General features: G+C 47.0%; 13 non-coding genes and 1 pseudogene across 13 annotated transcripts; all 14 read right to left on the reverse strand.

Annotated features, from left to right (window-relative positions):
* Positions 1-5133: 5133 nt before the first annotated feature.
* On the reverse strand, positions 5134-5331 carry LOC141150318 (U2 spliceosomal RNA). Its single transcript, XR_012246568.1, has one exon. It is a non-coding gene; the product is annotated as a U2 spliceosomal RNA (small nuclear RNA).
* A 5564-nt stretch (positions 5332-10895) lies between these two features.
* Positions 10896-10973, reverse strand: LOC141151063 (U2 spliceosomal RNA; annotated as a pseudogene).
* A 1115-nt stretch (positions 10974-12088) lies between these two features.
* On the reverse strand, positions 12089-12279 carry LOC141274751 (U2 spliceosomal RNA). The gene has a single exon (XR_012323018.1). It is a non-coding gene; the product is annotated as a U2 spliceosomal RNA (small nuclear RNA).
* A 1115-nt stretch (positions 12280-13394) lies between these two features.
* On the reverse strand, positions 13395-13585 carry LOC141274752 (U2 spliceosomal RNA). Its single transcript, XR_012323019.1, has one exon. It is a non-coding gene; the product is annotated as a U2 spliceosomal RNA (small nuclear RNA).
* Positions 13586-14700: 1115 nt separating this feature from the next.
* LOC141274753 (U2 spliceosomal RNA) lies at positions 14701-14891 on the reverse strand. Its single transcript, XR_012323020.1, has one exon. It is a non-coding gene; the product is annotated as a U2 spliceosomal RNA (small nuclear RNA).
* A 1112-nt stretch (positions 14892-16003) lies between these two features.
* LOC141274754 (U2 spliceosomal RNA) lies at positions 16004-16194 on the reverse strand. The gene has a single exon (XR_012323021.1). It is a non-coding gene; the product is annotated as a U2 spliceosomal RNA (small nuclear RNA).
* Positions 16195-17309: 1115 nt separating this feature from the next.
* On the reverse strand, positions 17310-17500 carry LOC141149651 (U2 spliceosomal RNA). Its single transcript, XR_012245943.1, has one exon. It is a non-coding gene; the product is annotated as a U2 spliceosomal RNA (small nuclear RNA).
* A 1115-nt stretch (positions 17501-18615) lies between these two features.
* On the reverse strand, positions 18616-18806 carry LOC141274756 (U2 spliceosomal RNA). The gene has a single exon (XR_012323023.1). It is a non-coding gene; the product is annotated as a U2 spliceosomal RNA (small nuclear RNA).
* A 1115-nt stretch (positions 18807-19921) lies between these two features.
* On the reverse strand, positions 19922-20112 carry LOC141274757 (U2 spliceosomal RNA). The gene has a single exon (XR_012323024.1). It is a non-coding gene; the product is annotated as a U2 spliceosomal RNA (small nuclear RNA).
* Positions 20113-21227: 1115 nt separating this feature from the next.
* Positions 21228-21418, reverse strand: LOC141274758 (U2 spliceosomal RNA). The gene has a single exon (XR_012323025.1). It is a non-coding gene; the product is annotated as a U2 spliceosomal RNA (small nuclear RNA).
* A 1115-nt stretch (positions 21419-22533) lies between these two features.
* LOC141149460 (U2 spliceosomal RNA) lies at positions 22534-22724 on the reverse strand. The gene has a single exon (XR_012245756.1). It is a non-coding gene; the product is annotated as a U2 spliceosomal RNA (small nuclear RNA).
* Positions 22725-23839: 1115 nt separating this feature from the next.
* LOC141274759 (U2 spliceosomal RNA) lies at positions 23840-24030 on the reverse strand. The gene has a single exon (XR_012323026.1). It is a non-coding gene; the product is annotated as a U2 spliceosomal RNA (small nuclear RNA).
* Positions 24031-25145: 1115 nt separating this feature from the next.
* On the reverse strand, positions 25146-25336 carry LOC141274760 (U2 spliceosomal RNA). The gene has a single exon (XR_012323027.1). It is a non-coding gene; the product is annotated as a U2 spliceosomal RNA (small nuclear RNA).
* Positions 25337-26451: 1115 nt separating this feature from the next.
* Positions 26452-26642, reverse strand: LOC141274761 (U2 spliceosomal RNA). Its single transcript, XR_012323028.1, has one exon. It is a non-coding gene; the product is annotated as a U2 spliceosomal RNA (small nuclear RNA).
* Between the last annotated feature and the right edge of the window lie 727 nt (positions 26643-27369).

Consider the following 27369-nt stretch of genomic DNA (forward strand, 5'->3'; position numbering starts at 1 on the left):
ATCCCTACCTAACAGAACAACCACCGTTTTAATATAATTTAAACCAAGACAAAATTCAAAATTTGGGAAATCCATTCCCCCATGTTCACGTAACTTACACAAATATTCCCTTTTAAGTTTTTCCATCTTACTTCCCCAATAAAACGTAAAAATTAGCTTCTCAATCCACCTAAAACCCCTATAAGGGGCTGGAAAAACCACTGACACAAAAAGTAACATAGGAAGAATCACTGACTTAATAATAAGGACTTTGCCTGACAATGTCAAGTCCCGTAACCTCCAAAAATTTAACTTCTGTTCAATCCTCTTACCGCATTCATCCCAACTCTCATTCCCTTTCAGATCTTTGTTAAACCACACCCCCAAAACCTTAATAGCACCTTCTTCACATATCACACCATCCATCCTAACACTCGAATCCCCGAAACACTTAAAGCTACACTTCCCCCAATTCACCCTAAAACCAGATGCACCACAAAAGAAATCTAAAAGCAACCTTGCTCGATTCATAGCAGCCATATTATCACTCACCACAACAACATCGTCCATATACCCCATTACCTTTACAGTCTTTCCACCACTCCCTGGGATCAGAAGACCATTCATCACTTTCTCTTTCCGAATCATGCACAACAGGGGCTCAATCACACTTATAAACAGGACAGGGGACAACGGACACCCCTGCCTGACCCCTGATTTTATGCACACCTTCTCACTCAAACATCCATTCACTAACACTTCACTCACCACACCATCATACAAACACCTTATGGCATTCACAAAAACACTAGGAAAACCCATCCTAACTAACACCTCAAACATAAACGCATGCGACACTCTATCAAAAGCTTTCTCAAAATCCACACAAAAAACCATACATTTCCCCTTCCTAAACATACAATCTCCAATTACGTCTCTCAACAACAAGAGGTTATCAGTCATACACCTACCTGGCACCGCGCACACTTGATCATCACCAACCACACTTCCAATCACCCCATGCATACGGTTAGCCAGAATTTTGTTAAAGACTTTATAATCTGCATTGAGTAATGTAATCGGCCTCCAATTACGCAAATTCTTTTTCTCACCCTTCTTATATAGTAAAACAACTACTCCTTCTTTCATGGAATTACAAAGTACACCATTCATCCACATATATTGACATACCTCCACAAAATCAACACCAATCACATCCCATGCTTTTACATAAAACTCCACAGGCAACCCATCTTTCCCAGGTGTTTTATTCTTTTTCGCACCATCCACCGCCTTTTTAACCTCATCAAAAACAATATCCTCACTCAAACACTCACGTTCCCCTGATTCAAGCTGACTCTCCAACATACCTAACACATGCTCTTTCAAACCCCCATCCACCCATTTAGACTCAAATAAACTACTATAGAAACTATGTACCTCATCCAACACTTCCCTTCCAACCACAGTCATACCATTATCATTTACAACCTCATCCAACTCATCTTTTTTACTGCACATTTTTTTAAAAAAGTACCTCGTACACTTCTCATCCATATCCAAATGCTCAACTCTCGTCCTAAAAATAATTTTCTTCCCACGCTTTTCCAAAACACGCTTCATCTCATCTCTCGCTCCTCTGAGTTGATCACTAACATCAATTCCTTTCATACTCATTTTATGTAACCACTCAATCCTCATATTTAAATCTTTAAATCTGCCTCTTTCAATTGCTGCTTTTTTATAACCCCACCTCCTAAAAAAATTCTTAATTTCCACTTTCACCCAATCCCACCATACAGTCACATCCACAAAATTATTTTTCCTAGACCTCCACCATTCATACTTACTTTCGAAGTCTCTCATAACCCTAACATCCTCTAACAACCTAACATTTAGCTTCCATACCCCAACACCATGCACCATTTTTTTATCACCTTCAAACATACCCCACAAACATTCATGGTCTGTGAAAGAAAAAACATGCTGTTTAAAAAATTTACACACCAAACCTCTATTTGTATACAGCATGCGGTCAATCCTGGACACTATTCCTCCCCTATCAGCTCTATATGTGGCCGGTGGTGGCTTACTCAAAAATTCCGCTGCATCTAAAAAAAGAAAAATCAGATGTAATTTGATTAAGGACCTTACCCGTGACATCAATTTCCCCTTCAGAAACACAATTGAAATCACCAACTAATAATATTGGAATCCTTCCAGGCAAAAATAAACGTATTTTCTCTAATAGTGCTAACCTATCCCCTTTGTTAATTGGACAATACACGTTAACAATTTTCACCCTCCACCCTCTCCCCTTAACCACTGCCATTATACAACGACCTGGCTCCACCACCATATAATTTTCAAAACTTAAATCCCTATTCCCCAACAAAAACCCCACACCATCATTTTTGTTTGTCATTGAACCTGACCAAATACTATGCCCATATACCCAGTCCTTTTCAGGAGGTGACTCTTCAATTCCGCACTCTTGCAGACAGTAAATATTTGCTCCAAGATTTTTTAGTTCTTCCAGTATAGCCAATCTTCTAGGCTTAGATTTTATAAGCCTTACATTTATTGACAGTACACTACAGCCCACGTTGGAGCCCATTTTTTAACCATATTCGGTAAAAAAGAACATACCCCCCACCGAAGAGTCAACCTTTCTCGTCTTGAAACTCGATTCCTGATGTTAAGCAGAGAATGCTGGCCCCCTCCTCCAAAAAAGACCTCCTAGGAGAGGCACTGTAGCTCTCGGGATAGCTCCTATCACTTAAGGGGCTGATGCTCCCAATACTGGCAGGTGAAAAATCTGGCCGGAACTTCTTTGCAGAAGACACATCAGAGTCCTCATCAGGGGGCCTCACCACAGCCCCGGTGAAGTCACCCTGGCCACCACCACCTTCATGAATTGCCTCTGAGCTTTCCAAAGCCAACACCGGCGTTGTGGAGAGTGAACCGCTCACTTCTCCCTCACCACTCACATCAAGCAGAATTGACATATCTGCAGGCTCTATCTCAACAGCGCTTCCACCAGCAGGATCGGGTGCTTGCTCCATCTCTTCCATGAAGTCCCTTACTGCCTCGATCGCCTCACCAATAGTGGCGGCAGTAGTAGGACGTGGGGACACGGCCTCTGCATATGACCTGGAACGATGGGGACAGTCCTTGAAAGCGTGTCCCTCCTCGCCACATGCATTACAAACCATGGAGTTAGTACACTCCATTGCCAGATGACCCTCTTTATTGCATTTCCCACAAAACTTCTCCACCGTGCAGTCCTCTTGGTAGTGTCCAAAGGATTTACACTTCCTGCAAAAACGCGGAGCACCAGGAAAAAACATATACCCTCTATCCCTCCTGATGGCAAAACTGAGGGGAGGGTAGTGGATACCCCCAGGTCCCTGGGGGTCCTCCTGGAACCGAACAAAAAACTTGTGTTTGCCAGTCCACAAGCCCACCTCATTCCTCACCTTGTGTGAGTAGGACACATAGCTGCAATGACGGTTCAGGAATCTAGTAATGTCCTCCACATCCACAAGGGGGTTGTGCATAAACACAACAACTGGCACTTCCCCCTTAGTATACAATACCGTGAATGTAAGCCCATCAAGAGCCGGATGATCCAAGGCTTGCTGATCCTTTAGAGTCTTGAAAAGATTCTGGCAAGCTGCCATACGATCAAGGACTAAAACGTACCGGCCATTCTTTGGGAACTCCTGTAGGCAAATGATGTCTCCACGACCAACATTCAAAATCTTGAAGATGACGACTTCCACCAAGAACCGCAGGTTAAAGAAATTCCTCTTCGACTCCTCAATATCAATGCGAAAAGCATTTTTGACCCGAATATCATCGGTCCCGGCATAGCGAATCTTGACGCCCATTATCACCTCTCGTTTCCTCTGGACCACCCCCAATAGCAGCAGGCAGCTTAAGCCACCTAAGTGGCGATGCTGCAAGGCCGAGGGGGAGACACTATAGGATCCTTCTGACCAGATACAAGATCTAAGCCAAAAGGCCGAGAAGCGATAACCAGAATTGGTTTCAAACTACGGAGCCACCCAAGGATCCTGAAAAGTCCATTTGTGGAGATGAGCTCCTGGACTCCCGTTAAGAAGACATGTTGTCAACCTCTAGATCCCTTACATGCCTGCACTTTTCGGCTTGCTGCTGCTGCAATCCACGCGTTTTAGATCTGCATAACTCCACCTCTTTAAACACAGCACCTTCACCCCCTGCTGTTCCCACCCGCCTCAACACCGTTGGAAGGGAGGAGAACCAATTAAGGCGGGGGGTGGGGTGGAACGAGCAGCTGTCTACCCTTAGCAGGAGGGCTCCTGATTACATACCTCTCCTGCTGCTGCTGCTGCTGGCTGTCCAGCAGCAGACTGAAGGTGGCTGCTGCTGTGCACAGGTATATAAAGGCTCAGAGCCTATTATGACACGCGCAGCCAGCGTTCCATTGCCACATTCCATCTACTGCAGGCAGGATACCTGGCTGGCTGAATGTCGCTGAGAAGCTCACAGAGACCGCCATAAGCAACAGTTTAACAGAATGCCACAGACTAATCAACCAAACTTTTTGGGTTGGGTTCTCTTTTATAGTCTGCAGGCATTAAATGAAAGAAGTCAGTGTTCCAGCAGAAGGAGACAACGTTTCAGAAAAGGCATTGTAGCAAACCAAAAAAGAAATTTTAAGCGCAGCAGAGTAACCAGCGCACATACCTGTTAGCTCAGGTGAGTTTAAAAGGCTGCTGTTGATAACAAGGGCATTTGCTAAATAGATGGTGTGTGTGCAACAATATACTGAAAGGTCAATTATATTGTGCAGCTTATCTCACCACCTGTAGTTATTTAGGTGAAAGCTCCAAAATGCTTGCCTAATATGTCTGTTTATCCAAAAGGAAGTAAAAAGGGAGAGCTAGAAAGATAGCATTGCATCACATTACATGGCAATGCAATGCACAGTTGCTGAAGTTGAACCAAAATGAGCTTGTAATCTGGCTTCTGCAACTTTGAACATGAAAAATCCAATGAGGAGAAGAAAAGCAAAGCCAAAGAGTCCATCCCAAAATCCGACAAACAAGCAAAATGAACAAAAAACATTGAATTCAATTCTTTCTGATTTTAGAAACTGCATTAAAGAAGGGGTGCACCGGTCCTGGAGATACTGCAATACCAGGTCAATGCGTGGAGTGGACAGAGCAAGCTCTTTTTCCATCTCCCTGTTCTAAAAATCCATTTAATATATGGTCCCCAGATAGGGGACGTATCAGATATTAAACTGATAAGAACAGATTTTTTTTTTTGATTGAATATATCTTTTATTAGCACAAAAAATAAGTTAACAGACATTGTACAGTGCCGCAGCCCAGTACACACAGAATTCTACATCATATTTACATAGCATGAGGATACGACGCACTAACTAGACACATCGCACCCCTATGCTACACAAAACACTCAATCTGAAAGAAAAAGCATGTCAATCAATACAGTACGACGAACCGTGATAAGGGATAGGGATTGGGAAAAAGGGGATGGGGAGGGGAAAATAACAGGCCCGAAGCTTTATTGAAAGACAAGACACATAAGGGGAGAGGGGGAGGAGGGGTTTAATCCTCATCCTCGTCCTCCGGACCGTCCATGATGGAATAGTCTCTGAGCAGGCTGTGGATCAGCCTGCGGCAGTCCTGGATGGACATCCTCTCCCTCCTCAAGATGAGCCGGTTCCTGGCGACCCAAACGGCATCCTTGAAGCAGTTCATAAGGCGCCAAGCCTCCTGGATGGCTCCGACGGTATGAACCCCAGGGAATAGTCCATAAAGCACAGAATGGTGCGATAGGCTCGCCCTGGGGACAGAGTTCCTCAGGTCGTCCTCAAGTGCAGTCAATAGGCGCTGTGCAAATCCGCAGTCCCAAAAAGTGTGCAAAGATGTTTCCTCCACGAAGGGGCACCTTGGGCAGTACCGGGTCTTGCACAGGTTCCGGGCATGCATGAATGACCGGACGGGCAGTCCGCCCTGAATCGCCATCCACGACAAGTCCTTGTGCCCGTTGGTCAGCCTGTCAGACGACACATTTGTCCACACAGTCTCCAGCGTGTCCTGGTGAAGTCCTGTGATGTTCTCCACGTCATCCTTGGCTCTGATTAGCTTGTGGATAGTTTTGGGCTTCCACAAGTCGGGCTTGAGTCCCTCCAGTTGATGCTCCCCCACAAATCGAACGACGTCTCCGTAGAACCATGGCGTCGTCCAGTTGTAGGGGAAGGAGCTGTCCCACTTGTCCCAGCCGAGTCGCCTCCAAAGAGGAAGCAGGAAGAAGTGAGACATGGACCTGCCCGCGGAGCCATTCTTGACTTGCAAAGTCCGGCGGACACAATCACACACAAAAGAGGATCGCAGGAGGGTGGGGATATCTGGAATGGCCTTCCCACCCTTGCGAGGCTCCTTGTACATGACGGCCCGCCTGACTCTGTCCATCTTGGATCCCCAGACAAAGTGAAACACTGTCTTGGTATTGGCCCTGCACACAGTGACGTGTGGGGGCCAGGCCTGCGCTGTGTACTGCAAGACGGGCAGGACCTCATTACGCAGGACGAGTGCCTTACCCTCACAAGTGAGGTGTCTGAGGCTCCAGAGTCCGATCCGTTGCTTCACCTTGGCCAAGCGTTCTTGCCAGGACTTGAGGGCCGCTCCTTCCTTCCCGAACCAGACTCCCAGCACCTTGAGGAAATCCGGTTGAATGTTAAAGGGGAAGGGGGCAGAGGAGGCCGGCTGCCAATCCCCGAAGAGCATGGCTTCCGACTTCCTGCAGTTGACTTTGGCCCCTGAAGCCCGGCCGAACCTCTCACACGTCTGGACGAGGGCGTCGACTGAACCACGATCAGCGCAGAAGACGGTGACGTCGTCCATGTAGAGCGAGCACTTGACCTCGTGTCGTCCCGGACCCGGTGCGGTGATCCCTCTGATCTCTCCATTCTGCCGGATAGCCTCTGCGAAGAGTTCTATAACACAAACAAAAAGAAGAGGTGATAGAGGGCAGCCTTGTCTGACCCCAGAGAGGACAGGGAAGGGGTCAGTCTTCCAGCCGTTCACCAACACCGAGCTGTGGATATCAAAATACATCAGACGGACATACGAACAAAACATGTTACCCAAACCTAACCGGTGCAGAGCTCGGCCCATGAACTCGTGGGAAACCCGGTCGAAGGCCTTCTCCTGATCCAAGGAGACCAGGGCCGCGTGTGCGCGGCAGACCTTGATGTACTCGACCGTGTCCCGCACGAGAGCGAGGCTGTCTGCGATGCGACGTCCAGGGATGCCGCAGGTCTGGTCCGGGTGGATGATCCGTCCGATGACCGTCTTAAGTCGTGTCGCCATCGTCTTGGCCAGGATCTTGTAGTCCACGTTGAGCAGAGTGATGGGACGCCAATTCCTCAGGTCGCACCTCTCTCCCTTCCGCTTGTACAGGATCGTGACCATTCCTTCCCTCAAAGATGGAGGCATTCTACCCTCCACCACCATCTCCTCGTACAGGTCCAACAGGTCCGGACAGATGAGGTCTCCCAGCGCTACATAGAGCTCCGCTGGAAGACCATCACTGCCCGGGGTCCTGCCAGTCCTAAAGGATTTAGCGGCAGAGAGCAATTCGCCCACCATCAGAGGTTTGTCCAAGGCTGCCGTGCCTGCAGGATCAAGATGGTTAGTGATACCTGACAGGAACTTATCAGCAGCGTCGGGGTCGGTAGTCTTGTGGGAGTAGAGTTCGCTGTAGAAGTCGCTGACGACCCTCATCACGTCCTCCTTCCCACGTCGCATGTTTCCGCTCTCGTCTCGCAGCTCGTTCAGGGGCGTGTGACCGGCATGAAGTTTCCTGAAAAAGAATGAGTTACATTTCTCACCCTTCTCCAGATTCTCCACTTTGGAACGGAAGACGATTCGCTTGGACTCCTCCTCAAAGTGCCTTTTCAGGCTCTTCTTGGTCTCCTCCAGCTCCTCCCTCACGTCCCAGCCGCAGTGAAGAAGGTCCTGCAGCGACCGCAGCTCGCGCTGCAGCCCTCTGAAGTCCCTCCTCTTCTCACACGCCTGTTGTCGACCCTTGGCCTGAAAGAAACAGCGAAACTCAAGTTTAACATATTCCCACCAATCAGAGACTGTTTGGAAGCTACCCTTGTAGGACTGCCACATTGCGTAGGCTGCTCTCAGCTCCTCCACGACTTCATCCTGAGCCAGCAGAGCACAATTCAGCTTCCAGGAGCCGGGGCCGGACGGAAAACCGTCGCCGAGGACACCTTGTAAGTGAATGGCTCTGTGGTCGGAGAAGAAGCAGGAGACCATCGAGTGCCTACTCTGCCTGACTGCCCGAGAGGTGAACACAAAGTCAATCCTGGAGCGGAGTGAGCCATCGGGTCGGCTCCACGAATAGTTCGTGGAGCCTCTCCCCATGGAGCCCACCACGTCCTGAAGAGAGGCCTCGGTTACCATCTCGATGAGCAGCTTGGACGTGATGTCCAACTTGGCAGATGTGCCAGAACTACGACCATCCTCCTCGATGGGGCAGTTGAAATCCCCGGCCATCACTAAGGTCCTGGTGGTGGCAAGCTGAAGCCGCAGGGTCTGGAAAAGCTCCAAACGCTCATTCTTCAGTGGGGACGCATACACGTTGATGAACCTGACAGGTTCTCCCGCCCAGTTGCCATCTACAACAAGAGCCCTGCCGCAGATGAGCTCCTGGACGGACTCAAGCGTGAATGCGCCCCCCCTGATCAGAATTGCGACCCCCGCAGACTTGCAGTCACCCCCACCGGACCAGTAGGATGGACCGTGGGACCACTCCCTGGCCAGATGTTTGAAGGACCTAGAGGAGGGAAGGGAACATTCCTGCAACATATAAACATCACACAACTGGGAAGTAAGGAAGGCATAAATAGTCTGACGTCTGAACTTGTCCTTGATGCTCCTGACATTAATGGAAAATAAGTTAATATTAGCCATCATGTAGGGAAAAAAGAAAAAGTTAGCGCAGGCAATACACCTTAGTTACCACTCCGGTCGGGTGGTCCCTCGTCGGTGTTGACTGCTGGTGACGGGATCACCAGCAGGCCCTCTTCCTCCATCTGGTCAAGCAGCGCGGCCTCGATCTCGGCGACCACCAGTTCCTCCTCTTCTGGCTCGGCCACCAGGGTCTCAACCATGTGCTCCATCTCTTCTGGCTCAGGGAGGGTATCCTCCTTTTCGCCTACGAAATCCAGAATCTTCTTTTTGGAGGATTCAGTAGCAGGGCTGTCCTCCACCTTCCTCTTTCCCCGGGTTGGAACTGGGGAGACAAGAAGGGGAAAATCCTCCTCGGAATAGATAGCGGCGGGTGGAGGAAAGGTTAATTCCACCGCTACCATGGTCTGGGGAGGGAGAGTGGCTGCCAGGGCAGGGGAAAGGACACCTGCTGAGGAGTAGGGGAAGGAGGAAGAGGAAGTGGAATCCTCAGCAGGGGTGGCCGGGGTGGGGGGGGATTGGACGGGGGTGGCAGGGGGAGGGATCGAGAGAGGGGTGACAGAACTCTTACCCTCCTTTGACTTTTTCTTCTGCTTCGGAGCTGCTGGGACCGTCGCTGGGGCTTTGGCCACCGACTCCTTGACCGCTTTGGCCTTGGTCGTCTCGGCCTTGGCCGCTGGGGCCTTGGTCGTCGCGTCCTTGACCTTCACAGGCCTGGTCATCGGGGCCTTGTCCTCCGTAGCTGGGGTCGTCGCAACCACCGATGCCCAGGATCTCTCACGCTTGGGGCAATCCTTGTACAGATGAGCCGCCAGCCCACACAGGTTGCAGGACGTCTTCTTCGGGCAGTCCTTCGAGCTGTGTCCCGTCACTCGACAAATCCTGCAGGCATCCTCCTTACAGTCCTTCATCTCGTGGCCGTTCTTGCCGCATCTCCTGCAGTTCCGCGGCATGTCCGGGTAATAGATGAGGCCGTAGGAGTTGCCCAGGGAGAATGTCGGGGGCAGGTGCCGAAGTCCGTCTGAGTACGCCAGGTCCCTGTGAAGTCTAACGGTCACCGACCACTTACCTGTCCAGAAGCCGAGTCCATTCAGGATGTGAGAAGGTTCCTTCACAACCAAACAGAAGCGTCTCAGGAAGGTACAGATGTCTTGGCCTGGGGTGTGCGGGTTGCGCATGGAGACCGTGATCCTCCTTTCGTCCCTCTGGATAGGGCAGCTACCTGTAAAGGCAGAGAAAGAATTATCTGGTCCTTTTGCGCTTACCATTTCCCAGAACCTCCTGCAGGTGTTCACAGTGGCGAAGGTGACGAAGAAGATCCCCGTCAAGAAGGTCTGGATGCTGAGGGTGTCCGACCTGGAGAAGCCTCGATCCAGCAGCATCTTCTGGCAGAACACGTCCGAGGATATGTCCGGCACCCTCCCATCCACTTCCTTCAGCTTCAGGGCCACCGTCTGCCGCATCCATGGCTCCAGGGCTGGAGCTTCGTGGCGGGGCTTCTGGGGTCCCTTCTGCTGGCCAGTCGTGGAGGCAGAGTCCTTGGGGTCAGAATCGGCTCCTGGCTGGGCCCTCCTGGCTGTCCCCTGCTCCAGGCTCTTCTTTTCGGCCTTCCTCGCAGCGCTTGCCATGGCTTTCCTCCTGCAGTTACTTCTTGGAGCTGGATCTGGAACTTTTCCCGGAATGGGTGGAGCTATGCAGATTCTTCTCCCGTCGTGTTCTGGACAAATTCCCCGAAAGGTCTTTGTCTCGATGATTTTCTTCCTCGAAGATTCCACAGGACAGCCCGATTCTTCTCCGAGTCTTCGTCTTCTTCTGGATTCTTTAGAGCTTCTTCCTCCCACCGATATCCGCCTTCCTTCTCCGATGTCAGCTGGGCTCCGAAGCTCTTCTCCTTCCGAGTTCGATCGCTCTCGTCAAGTGTAGATCGTAGCTCTTGTGTTCTTATAAGAACAGATACTACACTTGATCTTAGCCAAAAGGCCGAGAAGCGATAACCAGAATTGGTTTCAAACTACGGAGCCACCCAAGGATCCTGAAAAGTCCATTTGTGGAGATGAGCTCCTGGACTCCCGTTAAGAAGACATGTTGTCAACCTCTAGATCCCTTACATGCCTGCACTTTTCGGCTTGCTGCTGCTGCAATCCACGCGTTTTAGATCTGCATAACTCCACCTCTTTAAACACAGCACCTTCACCCCCTGCTGTTCCCACCCGCCTCAACACCGTTGGAAGGGAGGAGAACCAATTAAGGCGGGGGGTGGGGTGGAACGAGCAGCTGTCTACCCTTAGCAGGAGGGCTCCTGATTACATACCTCTCCTGCTGCTGCTGCTGCTGGCTGTCCAGCAGCAGACTGAAGGTGGCTGCTGCTGTGCACAGGTATATAAAGGCTCAGAGCCTATTATGACACGCGCAGCCAGCGTTCCATTGCCACATTCCATCTACTGCAGGCAGGATACCTGGCTGGCTGAATGTCGCTGAGAAGCTCACAGAGACCGCCATAAGCAACAGTTTAACAGAATGCCACAGACTAATCAACCAAACTTTTTGGGTTGGGTTCTCTTTTATAGTCTGCAGGCATTAAATGAAAGAAGTCAGTGTTCCAGCAGAAGGAGACAACGTTTCAGAAAAGGCATTGTAGCAAACCAAAAAAGAAATTTTAAGCGCAGCAGAGTAACCAGCGCACATACCTGTTAGCTCAGGTGAGTTTAAAAGGCTGCTGTTGATAACAAGGGCATTTGCTAAATAGATGGTGTGTGTGCAACAATATACTGAAAGGTCAATTATATTGTGCAGCTTATCTCACCACCTGTAGTTATTTAGGTGAAAGCTCCAAAATGCTTGCCTAATATGTCTGTTTATCCAAAAGGAAGTAAAAAGGGAGAGCTAGAAAGACAGCATTGCATCACATTACATGGCAATGCAATGCACAGTTGCTGAAGTTGAACCAAAATGAGCTTGTAATCTGGCTTCTGCAACTTTGAACATGAAAAATCCAATGAGGAGAAGAAAAGCAAAGCCAAAGAGTCCATCCCAAAATCCGACAAACAAGCAAAATGAACAAAAAACATTGAATTCAATTCTTTCTGATTTTAGAAACTGCATTAAAGAAGGGGTGCACCGGTCCTGGAGATACTGCAATACCAGGTCAATGCGTGGAGTGGACAGAGCAAGCTCTTTTTCCATCTCCCTGTTCTAAAAATCCATTTAATATATGGTCCCCAGATAGGGGACGTATCAGATATTAAACTGATAAGAACAGATACTACACTTGATCTTAGCCAAAAGGCCGAGAAGCGATAACCAGAATTGGTTTCAAACTACGGAGCCACCCAAGGATCCTGAAAAGTCCATTTGTGGAGATGAGCTCCTGGACTCCCGTTAAGAAGACATGTTGTCAACCTCTAGATCCCTTACATGCCTGCACTTTTCGGCTTGCTGCTGCTGCAATCCACGCGTTTTAGATCTGCATAACTCCACCTCTTTAAACACAGCACCTTCACCCCCTGCTGTTCCCACCCGCCTCAACACCGTTGGAAGGGAGGAGAACCAATTAAGGCGGGGGGTGGGGTGGAACGAGCAGCTGTCTACCCTTAGCAGGAGGGCTCCTGATTACATACCTCTCCTGCTGCTGCTGCTGCTGGCTGTCCAGCAGCAGACTGAAGGTGGCTGCTGCTGTGCACAGGTATATAAAGGCTCAGAGCCTATTATGACACGCGCAGCCAGCGTTCCATTGCCACATTCCATCTACTGCAGGCAGGATACCTGGCTGGCTGAATGTCGCTGAGAAGCTCACAGAGACCGCCATAAGCAACAGTTTAACAGAATGCCACAGACTAATCAACCAAACTTTTTGGGTTGGGTTCTCTTTTATAGTCTGCAGGCATTAAATGAAAGAAGTCAGTGTTCCAGCAGAAGGAGACAACGTTTCAGAAAAGGCATTGTAGCAAACCAAAAAAGAAATTTTAAGCGCAGCAGAGTAACCAGCGCACATACCTGTTAGCTCAGGTGAGTTTAAAAGGCTGCTGTTGATAACAAGGGCATTTGCTAAATAGATGGTGTGTGTGCAACAATATACTGAAAGGTCAATTATATTGTGCAGCTTATCTCACCACCTGTAGTTATTTAGGTGAAAGCTCCAAAATGCTTGCCTAATATGTCTGTTTATCCAAAAGGAAGTAAAAAGGGAGAGCTAGAAAGATAGCATTGCATCACATTACATGGCAATGCAATGCACAGTTGCTGAAGTTGAACCAAAATGAGCTTGTGATCTGGCTTCTGCAACTTTGAACATGAAAAATCCAATGAGGAGAAGAAAAGCAAAGCCAAAGAGTCCATCCCAAAATCCGACAAACAAGCAAAATGAACAAAAAACATTGAATTCAATTCTTTCTGATTTTAGAAACTGCATTAAAGAAGGGGTGCACCGGTCCTGGAGATACTGCAATACCAGGTCAATGCGTGGAGTGGACAGAGCAAGCTCTTTTTCCATCTCCCTGTTCTAAAAATCCATTTAATATATGGTCCCCAGATAGGGGACGTATCAGATATTAAACTGATAAGAACAGATACTACACTTGATCTTAGCCAAAAGGCCGAGAAGCGATAACCAGAATTGGTTTCAAACTACGGAGCCACCCAAGGATCCTGAAAAGTCCATTTGTGGAGATGAGCTCCTGGACTCCCGTTAAGAAGACATGTTGTCAACCTCTAGATCCCTTACATGCCTGCACTTTTCGGCTTGCTGCTGCTGCAATCCACGCGTTTTAGATCTGCATAACTCCACCTCTTTAAACACAGCACCTTCACCCCCTGCTGTTCCCACCCGCCTCAACACCGTTGGAAGGGAGGAGAACCAATTAAGGCGGGGGGTGGGGTGGAACGAGCAGCTGTCTACCCTTAGCAGGAGGGCTCCTGATTACATACCTCTCCTGCTGCTGCTGCTGCTGGCTGTCCAGCAGCAGACTGAAGGTGGCTGCTGCTGTGCACAGGTATATAAAGGCTCAGAGCCTATTATGACACGCGCAGCCAGCGTTCCATTGCCACATTCCATCTACTGCAGGCAGGATACCTGGCTGGCTGAATGTCGCTGAGAAGCTCACAGAGACCGCCATAAGCAACAGTTTAACAGAATGCCACAGACTAATCAACCAAACTTTTTGGGTTGGGTTCTCTTTTATAGTCTGCAGGCATTAAATGAAAGAAGTCAGTGTTCCAGCAGAAGGAGACAACGTTTCAGAAAAGGCATTGTAGCAAACCAAAAAAGAAATTTTAAGCGCAGCAGAGTAACCAGCGCACATACCTGTTAGCTCAGGTGAGTTTAAAAGGCTGCTGTTGATAACAAGGGCATTTGCTAAATAGATGGTGTGTGTGCAACAATATACTGAAAGGTCAATTATATTGTGCAGCTTATCTCACCACCTGTAGTTATTTAGGTAAAAGCTCCAAAATGCTTGCCTAATATGTCTGTTTATCCAAAAGGAAGTAAAAAGGGAGAGCTAGAAAGATAGCATTGCATCACATTACATGGCAATGCAATGCACAGTTGCTGAAGTTGAACCAAAATGAGCTTGTAATCTGGCTTCTGCAACTTTGAACATGAAAAATCCAATGAGGAGAAGAAAAGCAAAGCCAAAGAGTCCATCCCAAAATCCGACAAACAAGCAAAATGAACAAAAAACATTGAATTCAATTCTTTCTGATTTTAGAAACTGCATTAAAGAAGGGGTGCACCGGTCCTGGAGATACTGCAATACCAGGTCAATGCGTGGAGTGGACAGAGCAAGCTCTTTTTCCATCTCCCTGTTCTAAAAATCCATTTAATATATGGTCCCCAGATAGGGGACGTATCAGATATTAAACTGATAAGAACAGATACTACACTTGATCTTAGCCAAAAGGCCGAGAAGCGATAACCAGAATTGGTTTCAAACTACGGAGCCACCCAAGGATCCTGAAAAGTCCATTTGTGGAGATGAGCTCCTGGACTCCCGTTAAGAAGACATGTTGTCAACCTCTAGATCCCTTACATGGCTGCACTTTTCGGCTTGCTGCTGCTGCAATCCACGCGTTTTAGATCTGCATAACTCCACCTCTTTAAACACAGCACCTTCACCCCCTGCTGTTCCCACCCGCCTCAACACCGTTGGAAGGGAGGAGAACCAATTAAGGCGGGGGGTGGGGTGGAACGAGCAGCTGTCTACCCTTAGCAGGAGGGCTCCTGATTACATACCTCTCCTGCTGCTGCTGCTGGCTGTCCAGCAGCAGACTGAAGGTGGCTGCTGCTGTGCACAGGTATATAAAGGCTCAGAGCCTATTATGACACGCGCAGCCAGCGTTCCATTGCCACATTCCATCTACTGCAGGCAGGATACCTGGCTGGCTGAATGTCGCTGAGAAGCTCACAGAGACCGCCATAAGCAACAGTTTAACAGAATGCCACAGACTAATCAACCAAACTTTTTGGGTTGGGTTCTCTTTTATAGTCTGCAGGCATTAAATGAAAGAAGTCAGTGTTCCAGCAGAAGGAGACAACGTTTCAGAAAAGGCATTGTAGCAAACCAAAAAAGAAATTTTAAGCGCAGCAGAGTAACCAGCGCACATACCTGTTAGCTCAGGTGAGTTTAAAAGGCTGCTGTTGATAACAAGGGCATTTGCTAAATAGATGGTGTGTGTGCAACAATATACTGAAAGGTCAATTATATTGTGCAGCTTATCTCACCACCTGTAGTTATTTAGGTGAAAGCTCCAAAATGCTTGCCTAATATGTCTGTTTATCCAAAAGGAAGTAAAAAGGGAGAGCTAGAAAGATAGCATTGCATCACATTACATGGCAATGCAATGCACAGTTGCTGAAGTTAAACCAAAATGAGCTTGTAATCTGGCTTCTGCAACTTTGAACATGAAAAATCCAATGAGGAGAAGAAAAGCAAAGCCAAAGAGTCCATCCCAAAATCCGACAAACAAGCAAAATGAACAAAAAACATTGAATTCAATTCTTTCTGATTTTAGAAACTGCATTAAAGAAGGGGTGCACCGGTCCTGGAGATACTGCAATACCAGGTCAATGCGTGGAGTGGACAGAGCAAGCTCTTTTTCCATCTCCCTGTTCTAAAAATCCATTTAATATATGGTCCCCAGATAGGGGACGTATCAGATATTAAACTGATAAGAACAGATACTACACTTGATCTTAGCCAAAAGGCCGAGAAGCGATAACCAGAATTGGTTTCAAACTACGGAGCCACCCAAGGATCCTGAAAAGTCCATTTGTGGAGATGAGCTCCTGGACTCCCGTTAAGAAGACATGTTGTCAACCTCTAGATCCCTTACATGCCTGCACTTTTCGGCTTGCTGCTGCTGCAATCCACGCGTTTTAGATCTGCATAACTCCACCTCTTTAAACACAGCACCTTCACCCCCTGCTGTTCCCACCCGCCTCAACACCGTTGGAAGGGAGGAGAACCAATTAAGGCGGGGGGTGGGGTGGAACGAGCAGCTGTCTACCCTTAGCAGGAGGGCTCCTGATTACATACCTCTCCTGCTGCTGCTGCTGCTGGCTGTCCAGCAGCAGACTGAAGGTGGCTGCTGCTGTGCACAGGTATATAAAGGCTCAGAGCCTATTATGACACGCGCAGCCAGCGTTCCATTGCCACATTCCATCTACTGCAGGCAGGATACCTGGCTGGCTGAATGTCGCTGAGAAGCTCACAGAGACCTCCATAAGCAACAGGTTAACAGAATGCCACAGACTAATCAACCAAACTTTTTGGGTTGGGTTCTCTTTTATAGTCTGCAGGCATTAAATGAAAGAAGTCAGTGTTCCAGCAGAAGGAGACAACGTTTCAGAAAAGGCATTGTAACAAACCAAAAAAGAAATTTTAAGCGCAGCAGAGTAACCAGCGCACATACCTGTTAGCTCAGGTGAGTTTAAAAGGCTGCTGTTGATAACAAGGGCATTTGCTAAATAGATGGTGTGTGTGCAACAATATACTGAAAGGTCAATTATATTGTGCAGCTTATCTCACCACCTGTAGTTATTTAGGTGAAAGCTCCAAAATGCTTGCCTAATATGTCTGTTTATCCAAAAGGAAGTAAAAAGGGAGAGCTAGAAAGATAGCATTGCATCACATTACATGGCAATGCAATGCACAGTTGCTGAAGTTGAACCAAAATGAGCTTGTAATCTGGCTTCTGCAACTTTGAACATGAAAAATCCAATGAGGAGAAGAAAAGCAAAGCCAAAGAGTCCATCCCAAAATCCGACAAACAAGCAAAATGAACAAAAAACATTGAATTCAATTCTTTCTGATTTTAGAAACTGCATTAAAGAAGGGGTGCACCGGTCCTGAAGATACTGCAATACCAGGTCAATGCGTGGAGTGGACAGAGCAAGCTCTTTTTCCATCTCCCTGTTCTAAAAATCCATTTAATATATGGTCCCCAGATAGGGGACGTATCAGATATTAAACTGATAAGAACAGATACTACACTTGATCTTAGCCAAAAGGCCGAGAAGCGATAACCAGAATTGGTTTCAAACTACGGAGCCACCCAAGGATCCTGAAAAGTCCATTTGTGGAGATGAGCTCCTGGACTCCCGTTAAGAAGACATGTTGTCAACCTCTAGATCCCTTACATGCCTGCACTTTTCGGCTTGCTGCTGCTGCAATCCACGCGTTTTAGATCTGCATAACTCCACCTCTTTAAACACAGCACCTTCACCCCCTGCTGTTCCCACCCGCCTCAACACCGTTGGAAGGGAGGAGAACCAATTAAGGCGGGGGGTGGGGTGGAACGAGCAGCTGTCTACCCTTAGCAGGAGGGCTCCTGATTACATACCTCTCCTGCTGCTGCTGCTGCTGGCTGTCCAGCAGCAGACTGAAGGTGGCTGCTGCTGTGCACAGGTATATAAAGGATCAGAGCCTATTATGACACGCGCAGCCAGCGTTCCATTGCCACATTCCATCTACTGCAGGCAGGATACCTGGCTGGCTGAATGTCGCTGAGAAGCTCACAGAGACCGCCATAAGCAACAGTTTAACAGAATGCCACAGACTAATCAACCAAACTTTTTGGGTTGGGTTCTCTTTTATAGTCTGCAGGCATTAAATGAAAGAAGTCAGTGTTCCAGCAGAAGGAGACAACGTTTCAGAAAAGGCATTATAGCAAACCAAAAAAGAAATTTTAAGCGCAGCAGAGTAACCAGCGCACATACCTGTTAGCTCAGGTGAGTTTAAAAGGCTGCTGTTGATAACAAGGGCATTTGCTAAATAGATGGTGTGTGTGCAACAATATACTGAAAGGTCAATTATATTGTGCAGCTTATCTCACCACCTGTAGTTATTTAGGTTAAAGCTCCAAAATGCTTGCCTAATATGTCTGTTTATCCAAAAGGAAGTAAAAAGGGAGAGCTAGAAAGATAGCATTGCATCACATTACATGGCAATGCAATGCACAGTTGCTGAAGTTGAACCAAAATGAGCTTGTAATCTGGCTTCTGCAACTTTGAACATGAAAAATCCAATGAGGAGAAGAAAAGCAAAGCCAAAGAGTCCATCCCAAAATCCGACAAACAAGCAAAATGAACAAAAAACATTGAATTCAATTCTTTCTGATTTTAGAAACTGCATTAAAGAAGGGGTGCACCGGTCCTGGAGATACTGCAATACCAGGTCAATGCGTGGAGTGGACAGAGCAAGCTCTTTTTCCATCTCCCTGTTCTAAAAATCCATTTAATATATGGTCCCCAGATAGGGGACGTATCAGATATTAAACTGATAAGAACAGATACTACACTTGATCTTAGCCAAAAGGCCGAGAAGCGATAACCAGAATTGGTTTCAAACTACGGAGCCACCCAAGGATCCTGAAAAGTCCATTTGTGGAGATGAGCTCCTAGACTCCCGTTAAGAAGACATGTTGTCAACCTCTAGATCCCTTACATGCCGGCACTTTTCAGCTTGCTGCTGCTGCAATCCACGCGTTTTAGATCTGCATAACTCCACCTCTTTAAACACAGCACCTTCACCCCCTGCTGTTCCCACCCGCCTCAACACCGTTGGAAGGGAGGAGAACCAATTAAGGCGGGGGGTGGGGTGGAACGAGCAGCTGTCTACCCTTAGCAGGAGGGCTCCTGATTACATACCTCTCCTGCTGCTGCTGCTGCTGGCTGTCCAGCAGCAGACTGAAGGTGGCTGCTGCTGTGCACAGGTATATAAAGGCTCAGAGCCTATTATGACACGCGCAGCCAGCGTTCCATTGCCACATTCCATCTACTGCAGGCAGGATACCTGGCTGGCTGAATGTCGCTGAGAAGCTCACAGAGACCGCCATAAGCAACAGTTTAACAGAATGCCACAGACTAATCAACCAAACTTTTTGGGTTGGGTTCTCTTTTATAGTCTGCAGGCATTAAATGAAAGAAGTCAGTGTTCCAGCAGAAGGAGACAACGTTTCAGAAAAGGCATTGTAGCAAACCAAAAAAGAAATTTTAAGCGCAGCAGAGTAACCAGCGCACATACCTGTTAGCTCAGGTGAGTTTAAAAGGCTGCTGTTGATAACAAGGGCATTTGCTAAATAGATGGTGTGTGTGCAACAATATACTGAAAGGTCAATTATATTGTGCAGCTTATCTCACCACCTGTAGTTATTTAGGTGAAAGCTCCAAAATGCTTGCCTAATATGTCTGTTTATCCAAAAGGAAGTAAAAAGGGAGAGCTAGAAAGATAGCATTGCATCACATTACATGGCAATGCAATGCACAGTTGCTGAAGTTGAACCAAAATGAGCTTGTAATCTGGCTTCTGCAACTTTGAACATGAAAAATCCAATGAGGAGAAGAAAAGCAAAGCCAAAGAGTCCATCCCAAAATCCGACAAACAAGCAAAATGAACAAAAAACATTGAATTCAATTCTTTCTGATTTTAGAAACTGCATTAAAGAAGGGGTGCACCGGTCCTGGAGATACTGCAATACCAGGTCAATGCGTGGAGTGGACAGAGCAAGCTCTTTTTCCATCTCCCTGTTCTAAAAATCCATTTAATATATGGTCCCCAGATAGGGGACGTATCAGATATTAAACTGATAAGAACAGATACTACACTTGATCTTAGCCAAAAGGCCGAGAAGCGATAACCAGAATTGGTTTCAAACTACGGAGCCACCCAAGGATCCTGAAAAGTCCATTTGTGGAGATGAGCTCCTGGACTCCCGTTAAGAAGACATGTTGTCAACCTCTAGATCCCTTACATGCCTGCACTTTTCGGCTTGCTGCTGCTGCAATCCACGCGTTTTAGATCTGCATAACTCCACCTCTTTAAACACAGCACCTTCACCCCCTGCTGTTCCCACCCGCCTCAACACCGTTGGAAGGGAGGAGAACCAATTAAGGCGGGGGGTGGGGTGGAACGAGCAGCTGTCTACCCTTAGCAGGAGGGCTCCTGATTACATACCTCTCCTGCTGCTGCTGCTGCTGGCTGTCCAGCAGCAGACTGAAGGTGGCTGCTGCTGTGCACAGGTATATAAAGGCTCAGAGCCTATTATGACACGCGCAGCCAGCGTTCCATTGCCACATTCCATCTACTGCAGGCAGGATACCTGGCTGGCTGAATGTCGCTGAGAAGCTCACAGAGACCGCCATAAGCAACAGTTTAACAGAATGCCACAGACTAATCAACCAAACTTTTTGGGTTGGGTTCTCTTTTATAGTCTGCAGGCATTAAATGAAAGAAGTCAGTGTTCCAGCAGAAGGAGACAACGTTTCAGAAAAGGCATTGTAGCAAACCAAAAAAGAAATTTTAAGCGCAGCAGAGTAACCAGCGCACATAAATGTTAGCTCAGGTGAGTTTAAAAGGCTGCTGTTGATAACAAGGGCATTTGCTAAATAGATGGTGTGTGTGCAACAATATACTGAAAGGTCAATTATATTGTGCAGCTTATCTCACCACCTGTAGTTATTTAGGTGAAAGCTCCAAAATGCTTGCCTAATATGTCTGTTTATCCAAAAGGAAGTAAAAAGGGAGAGCTAGAAAGATAGCATTGCATCACATTACATGGCAATGCAATGCACAGTTGCTGAAGTTGAACCAAAATGAGCTTGTAATCTGGCTTCTGAAACTTTGAACATGAAAAATCCAATGAGGAGAAGAAAAGCAAAGCCAAAGAGTCCATCCCAAAATCCGACAAACAAGCAAAATGAACAAAAAACATTGAATTCAATTCTTTCTGATTTTAGAAACTGCATTAAAGAAGGGGTGCACCGGTCCTGGAGATACTGCAATACCAGGTCAATGCGTGGAGTGGACAGAGCAAGCTCTTTTTCCATCTCCCTGTTCTAAAAATCCATTTAATATATGGTCCCCAGATAGGGGACGTATCAGATATTAAACTGATAAGAACAGATACTACACTTGATCTTAGCCAAAAGGCCGAGAAGCGATAACCAGAATTGGTTTCAAACTACGGAGCAACCCAAGGATCCTGAAAAGTCCATTTGTGGAGATGAGCTCCTGGACTCCCGTTAAGAAGACATGTTGTCAACCTCTAGATCCCTTACATGCCTGCACTTTTCGGCTTGCTGCTGCTGCAATCCACGCGTTTTAGATCTGCATAACTCCACCTCTTTAAACACAGCACCTTCACCCCCTGCTGTTCCCACCCGCCTCAACACCGTTGGAAGGGAGGAGAACCAATTAAGGCGGGGGGTGGGGTGGAACGAGCAGCTGTCTACCCTTAGCAGGAGGGCTCCTGATTACATACCTCTCCTGCTGCTGCTGCTGCTGGCTGTCCAGCAGCAGACTGAAGGTGGCTGCTGCTGTGCACAGGTATATAAAGGCTCAGAGCCTATTATGACACGCGCAGCCAGCGTTCCATTGCCACATTCCATCTACTGCAGGCAGGATACCTGGCTGGCTGAATGTCGCTGAGAAGCTCACAGAGACCGCCATAAGCAACAGTTTAACAGAATGCCACAGACTAATCAACCAAACTTTTTGGGTTGGGTTCTCTTTTATAGTCTGCAGGCATTAAATGAAAGAAGTCAGTGTTCCAGCAGAAGGAGACAACGTTTCAGAAAAGGCATTGTAGCAAACCAAAAAAGAAATTTTAAGCGCAGCAGAGTAACCAGCGCACATACCTGTTAGCTCAGGTGAGTTTAAAAGGCTGCTGTTGATAACAAGGGCATTTGCTAAATAGATGGTGTGTGTGCAACAATATACTGAAAGGTCAATTATATTGTGCAGCTTATCTCACCACCTGTAGTTATTTAGGTGAAAGCTCCAAAATGCTTGCCTAATATGTCTGTTTATCCAAAAGGAAGTAAAAAGGGAGAGCTAGAAAGATAGCATTGCATCACATTACATGGCAATGCAATGCACAGTTGCTGAAGTTGAACCAAAATGAGCTTGTAATCTGGCTTCTGCAACTTTGAACATGAAAAATCCAATGAGGAGAAGAAAAGCAAAGCCAAAGAGTCCATCCCAAAATCCGACAAACAAGCAAAATGAACAAAAAACATTGAATTCAATTCTTTCTGATTTTAGAAACTGCATTAAAGAAGGGGTGCACCGGTCCTGGAGATACTGCAATACCAGGTCAATGCATGGAGTGGACAGAGCAAGCTCTTTTTCCATCTCCCTGTTCTAAAAATCCATTTAATATATGGTCCCCAGATAGGGGACGTATCAGATATTAAACTGATAAGAACAGATACTACACTTGATCTTAGCCAAAAGGCCGAGAAGCGATAACCAGAATTGGTTTCAAACTACGGAGCCACCCAAGGATCCTGAAAAGTCCATTTGTGGAGATGAGCTCCTGGACTCCCGTTAAGAAGACATGTTGTCAACCTCTAGATCCCTTACATGCCTGCACTTTTCGGCTTGCTGCTGCTGCAATCCACGCGTTTTAGATCTGCATAACTCCACCTCTTTAAACACAGCACCTTCACCCCCTGCTGTTCCCACCCGCCTCAACACCGTTGGAAGGGAGGAGAACCAATTAAGGCGGGGGGTGGGGTGGAACGAGCAGCTGTCTACCCTTAGCAGGAGGGCTCCTGATTACATACCTCTCCTGCTGCTGCTGCTGCTGGCTGTCCAGCAGCAGACTGAAGGTGGCTGCTGCTGTGCACAGGTATATAAAGGCTCAGAGCCTATTATGACACGCGCAGCCAGCGTTCCATTGCCACATTCCATCTACTGCAGGCAGGATACCTGGCTGGCTGAATGTCGCTGAGAAGCTCACAGAGACCGCCATAAGCAACAGTTTAACAGAATGCCACAGACTAATCAACCAAACTTTTTGGGTTGGGTTCTCTTTTATAGTCTGCAGGCATTAAATGAAAGAAGTCAGTGTTCCAGCAGAAGGAGACAACGTTTCAGAAAAGGCATTGTAGCAAACCAAAAAAGAAATTTTAAGCGCAGCAGAGTAACCAGCGCACATACCTGTTAGCTCAGGTGAGTTTAAAAGGCTGCTGTTGATAACAAGGGCATTTGCTAAATAGATGGTGTGTGTGCAACAATATACTGAAAGGTCAATTATATTGTGCAGCTTATCTCACCACCTGTAGTTATTTAGGTGAAAGCTCCAAAATGCTTGCCTAATATGTCTGTTTATCCAAAAGGAAGTAAAAAGGGAGAGCTAGAAAGATAGCATTGCATCACATTACATGGCAATGCAATGCACAGTTGCTGAAGTTGAACCAAAATGAGCTTGTAATCTGGCTTCTGCAACTTTGAACATGAAAAATCCAATGAGGAGAAGAAAAGCAAAGCCAAAGAGTCCATCCCAAAATCCGACAAACAAGCAAAATGAACAAAAAACATTGAATTCAATTCTTTCTGATTTTAGAAACTGCATTAAAGAAGGGGTGCACCGGTCCTGGAGATACTGCAATACCAGGTCAATGCGTGGAGTGGACAGAGCAAGCTCTTTTTCCATCTCCCTGTTCTAAAAATCCATTTAATATATGGTCCCCAGATAGGGGACGTATCAGATATTAAACTGATAAGAACAGATACTACACTTGATCTTAGCCAAAAGGCCGAGAAGCGATAACCAGAATTGGTTTCAAACTACGGAGCCACCCAAGGATCCTGAAAAGTCCATTTGTGGAGATGAGCTCCTGGACTCCCGTTAAGAAGACATGTTGTCAACCTCTAGATCCCTTACATGCCTGCACTTTTCGGCTTGCTGCTGCTGCAATCCACGCGTTTTAGATCTGCATAACTCCACCTCTTTAAACACAGCACCTTCACCCCCTGCTGTTCCCACCCGCCTCAACACCGTTGGAAGGGAGGAGAACCAATTAAGGCGGGGGGTGGGGTGGAACGAGCAGCTGTCTACCCTTAGCAGGAGGGCTCCTGATTACATACCTCTCCTGCTGCTGCTGCTGCTGGCTGTCCAGCAGCAGACTGAAGGTGGCTGCTGCTGTGCACAGGTATATAAAGGCTCAGAGCCTATTATGACACGCGCAGCCAGCGTTCCATTGCCACATTCCATCTACTGCAGGCAGGATACCTGGCTGGCTGAATGTCGCTGAGAAGCTCACAGAGACCGCCATAAGCAACAGTTTAACAGAATGCCACAGACTAATCAACCAAACTTTTTGGGTTGGGTTCTCTTTTATAGTCTGCAGGCATTAAATGAAAGAAGTCAGTGTTCCAGCAGAAGGAGACAACGTTTCAGAAAAGGCATTGTAGCAAACCAAAAAAGAAATTTTAAGCGCAGCAGAGTAACCAGCGCACATAAATGTTAGCTCAGGTGAGTTTAAAAGGCTGCTGTTGATAACAAGGGCATTTGCTAAATAGATGGTGTGTGTGCAACAATATACTGAAAGATCAATTATATTGTGCAGCTTATCTCACCACCTGTAGTTATTTAGGTGAAAGCTCCAAAATGCTTGCCTAATATGTCTGTTTATCCAAAAGGAAGTAAAAAGGGAGAGCTAGAAAGATAGCATTGCATCACATTACATGGCAATGCAATGCACAGTTGCTGAAGTTGAACCAAAATGAGCTTGTAATCTGGCTTCTGAAACTTTGAACATGAAAAATCCAATGAGGAGAAGAAAAGCAAAGCCAAAGAGTCCATCCCAAAATCCGACAAACAAGCAAAATGAACAAAAAACATTGAATTCAATTCTTTCTGATTTTAGAAACTGCATTAAAGAAGGGGTGCACCGGTCCTGGAGATACTGCAATACCAGGTCAATGCGTGGAGTGGACAGAGCAAGCTCTTTTTCCATCTCCCTGTTCTAAAAATCCATTTAATATATGGTCCCCAGATAGGGGACGTATCAGATATTAAACTGATAAGAACAGATACTACACTTGATCTTAGCCAAAAGGCCGAGAAGCGATAACCAGAATTGGTTTCAAACTACGGAGCAACCCAAGGATCCTGAAAAGTCCATTTGTGGAGATGAGCTCCTGGACTCCCGTTAAGAAGACATGTTGTCAACCTCTAGATCCCTTACATGCCTGCACTTTTCGGCTTGCTGCTGCTGCAATCCACGCGTTTTAGATCTGCATAACTCCACCTCTTTAAACACAGCACCTTCACCCCCTGCTGTTCCCACCCGCCTCAACACCGTTGGAAGGGAGGAGAACCAATTAAGGCGGGGGGTGGGGTGGAACGAGCAGCTGTCTACCCTTAGCAGGAGGGCTCCTGATTACATACCTCTCCTGCTGCTGCTGCTGCTGGCTGTCCAGCAGCAGACTGAAGGTGGCTGCTGCTGTGCACAGGTATATAAAGGCTCAGAGCCTATTATGACACGCGCAGCCAGCGTTCCATTGCCACATTCCATCTACTGCAGGCAGGATACCTGGCTGGCTGAATGTCGCTGAGAAGCTCACAGAGACCGCCATAAGCAACAGTTTAACAGAATGCCACAGACTAATCAACCAAACTTTTTGGGTTGGGTTCTCTTTTATAGTCTGCAGGCATTAAATGAAAGAAGTCAGTGTTCCAGCAGAAGGAGACAACGTTTCAGAAAAGGCATTGTAGCAAACCAAAAAAGAAATTTTAAGCGCAGCAGAGTAACCAGCGCACATACCTGTTAGCTCAGGTGAGTTTAAAAGGCTGCTGTTGATAACAAGGGCATTTGCTAAATAGATGGTGTGTGTGCAACAATATACTGAAAGGTCAATTATATTGTGCAGCTTATCTCACCACCTGTAGTTATTTAGGTGAAAGCTCCAAAATGCTTGCCTAATATGTCTGTTTATCCAAAAGGAAGTAAAAAGGGAGAGCTAGAAAGATAGCATTGCATCACATTACATGGCAATGCAATGCACAGTTGCTGAAGTTGAACCAAAATGAGCTTGTAATCTGGCTTCTGCAACTTTGAACATGAAAAATCCAATGAGGAGAAGAAAAGCAAAGCCAAAGAGTCCATCCCAAAATCCGACAAACAAGCAAAATGAACAAAAAACATTGAATTCAATTCTTTCTGATTTTAGAAACTGCATTAAAGAAGGGGTGCACCGGTCCTGGAGATACTGCAATACCAGGTCAATGCGTGGAGTGGACAGAGCAAGCTCTTTTTCCATCTCCCTGTTCTAAAAATCCATTTAATATATGGTCCCCAGATAGGGGACGTATCAGATATTAAACTGATAAGAACAGATACTACACTTGATCTTAGCCAAAAGGCCGAGAAGCGATAACCAGAATTGGTTTCAAACTACGGAGCCACCCAAGGATCCTGAAAAGTCCATTTGTGGAGATGAGCTCCTGGACTCCCGTTAAGAAGACATGTTGTCAACCTCTAGATCCCTTACATGCCTGCACTTTTCGGCTTGCTGCTGCTGCAATCCACGCGTTTTAGATCTGCATAACTCCACCTCTTTAAACACAGCACCTTCACCCCCTGCTGTTCCCACCCGCCTCAACACCGTTGGAAGGGAGGAGAACCAATTAAGGCGGGGGGTGGGGTGGAACGAGCAGCTGTCTACCCTTAGCAGGAGGGCTCCTGATTACATACCTCTCCTGCTGCTGCTGCTGCTGGCTGTCCAGCAGCAGACTGAAGGTGGCTGCTGCTGTGCACAGGTATATAAAGGCTCAGAGCCTATTATGACACGCGCAGCCAGCGTTCCATTGCCACATTCCATCTACTGCAGGCAGGATACCTGGCTGGCTGAATGTCGCTGAGAAGCTCACAGAGACCGCCATAAGCAACAGTTTAACAGAATGCCACAGACTAATCAACCAAACTTTTTGGGTTGGGTTCTCTTTTATAGTCTGCAGGCATTAAATGAAAGAAGTCAGTGTTCCAGCAGAAGGAGACAACGTTTCAGAAAAGGCATTGTAGCAAACCAAAAAAGAAATTTTAAGCGCAGCAGAGTAACCAGCGCACATACCTGTTAGCTCAGGTGAGTTTAAAAGGCTGCTG

This window comes from Phyllobates terribilis, unplaced genomic scaffold (assembly GCF_046119375.1).
Source record: "Phyllobates terribilis strain yellow unplaced genomic scaffold, ASM4611937v1 Scaffold_5__5_contigs__length_657084704, whole genome shotgun sequence".
Lineage (NCBI taxonomy): Eukaryota > Metazoa > Chordata > Amphibia > Anura > Dendrobatidae > Phyllobates > Phyllobates terribilis.